Consider the following 2,609-nt stretch of genomic DNA (forward strand, 5'->3'; position numbering starts at 1 on the left):
ACTTTGTTCTTGCTGCAGATTCGAGTTTTACGTTTATAAATTAAACAGCTTGTTGCATCTACATTTTGCTGCAGCAGGGAAGCGTGTTCCTCTGCAGCCCTGGGGATGTGTGTTGATGATTAATTTCTAGCACATTTCAGCATTTGTCCCCGTTTATAAGAATCAGATGTTACCAAAAAAAAAGGAATATAGGTGGTAAAGCAGGTACTTAACAGCTGTGTAGCTTCAGATATGCAGATTGTTGTAGCTTGACTTTTAGAGCTGAATTTGTTCTTACAATCTGTTTATTTCATATTTAAAATGTTTATCTATCAAGTAAACACTTCTTTTTGAAGTGATTTCATTTCTCTTTTTTTTTTTAATGAAATGACATTTTCAGACAGAGGTTTTCCAACATAATATAAAGCTATTTTTTTCTAACCTGTATATCAGCTATCACTGTGTAAGAGCCTATATAATACTATAATCAAAACAACAAAGCAGTTCTCTACGGGCCCACCAGGTGAATACATCAGTGCAATCAAATAAAACTGCAATTAGTCACAGACCGATGTTAGCGCAGACTGTATTAGGACAGCCAAATAATATGGATATACATTTTTCCAAGTCCAATTTTTTAAATGGCGAAAGGGAATATTGAGAGAGCTTGGACCATGAAAGAAAATTCGAAGAAAATTTGATTACTGGAGGGCAGAGCAGAGACAGTATTGGACTGTGATCTTTGACAATGTCTAGATCTCTAATAGATTCAGCTGTTATATTATTCACAGCCCACAGTTCATATCAAGGACGTTATATATTGTGCTCCATCATTATAGGACATCATTCAGTTTTAAAGAGATAGTCCACCCAAAAATGAATCACCTCATGTTGTTCCAAACCTGTATGACTTTCTTTATTCCATGGAGCACAATAGAACATGTTGGGCATAGTGTTAGTGACTGACAGCCTCAGCCCCTGTTCAGTTTCATTGTACCTTTACAATGAAAGTGAGTGAATGACGGAGTCTGTCATTTTGCCTTCTCCTTTTTTGTTCTGCGGAAGAAAGAAAGTCATACAGGTTTGAAACAACATGAGGTTGGCGTGATTCATTTTTGGGGTGTGCTATTCCTTTAAAAAAATCCTTGGATTTTAAGGCTCTTTTACTACATGTTCACAGTCATGGGAGAGTTTTTCATCCCTTTATATACTTACCATCATAATCTTTCTGAATGAATGAGTTCATATGCACTTTCTTAAAGGGATAGTTCATCCTGAAATTTAAATTCTGTCATATTGTACTCATCCTCCTCTTTTTTTTTTCTCTTTCTCCTTTTTTTGATCATACAAGTCCAAAACTGGTTACCAACATTCTTCAAAATATCTCTTTAGTGTTTATAGTCATACAGGTTTGGTTCAACACGAAGGTGAAAAAATCCTGACAGAATTTACTTTACTTTTTAATTTAATTTAATTTACTTTTTTCTTTTTTTTTTTTTTTGAGTGAATTAACATGGGCTATCAAGATTCCTCGATTTAAAAAAAAAAAAAAAAAAGATTGCATTTTGTCCCTGTCAAATAACTGGCAGAATAGCCTCCCAGAAAAGTTAGAAGGATTCTAACTTTTGTTTGGGTGCTTTCATGTGCCGGTTTCCATAGAAATCCATGTTAAAATAGACTGAATTGAAACATTTTTTCAATACAACTAAATATAAAAATGTATGCAGGTTTAATGTTGCATTATCGGCTCTGAAAATGTTAATTTGACTAGAAAATCCAGAGACTGGAAATGTAAAGTCATCCAGGCGAGACTTCCGCGTTCAGAAAAAGGTGGATAGAGGGTTTGCGCTTGCATCACAATTTGGTCGGATACCCGGATGCGTTGCCATATTGGCGATACTCGGATGTAAACAACAGCATGGATTGCTAAATCTTATTTAGTCAATATTAAACAACGATTGGATCGCAGGTCGTCAGCTGTTGGCGCCCTCTGCAGTCATTTGTTATAATGCGTAATGTAAGTTATCTTTAATATATTATGGCCTGGTTTCACAGACAGAGTTTAAACTAAGCCAGGATTAGGCCATAGTTCATTTAGGACATTTAAGTAATTTTTATTAACGTGCCTTAAAAAACATTACTGGCGTTTATCTTGAAACAAAACAAAAGGAATGATATATTTTAAGTCTAATGATTACATTTTAGTCTAGGACTAGGCTTAAACCTTGTCTGTAAAACCAGAGGTATGTGTTTTAACAGTTTTGTTCAATAAAACCATATGATTGCTTGCTTTTCATACTTTATTTGAACTAATTATAATTGCCTCATTGCAATAATGTATGTTTTTTTATTTTAAAGGTTCACAAAAAATTCATTATAAATATCCAATTGTTCGATTAATTGTCAGAACAGTTGACTCGATTACCAAAATAATCTTTAGTGATAGCCCTTCAAAGCAGATGGGTGCTACTCTAATGCCATCTCACTGAAAGAAACATCTCATAACTGTTCCTCTCTGATCTGAGCAAGATCACCTTAATGTAATGTGCAATATGCAAATCAGAAAATCATTTGTGTCACGTATGCAGGTCTAATTGAATTTCTTCAGAGCCCCGTCGCACTGTCTGGTT

The sequence above is a fragment of the Labeo rohita genome, chromosome 19 (genome assembly GCF_022985175.1).
Source record: "Labeo rohita strain BAU-BD-2019 chromosome 19, IGBB_LRoh.1.0, whole genome shotgun sequence".
NCBI classification, from domain to species: domain Eukaryota; kingdom Metazoa; phylum Chordata; class Actinopteri; order Cypriniformes; family Cyprinidae; genus Labeo; species Labeo rohita.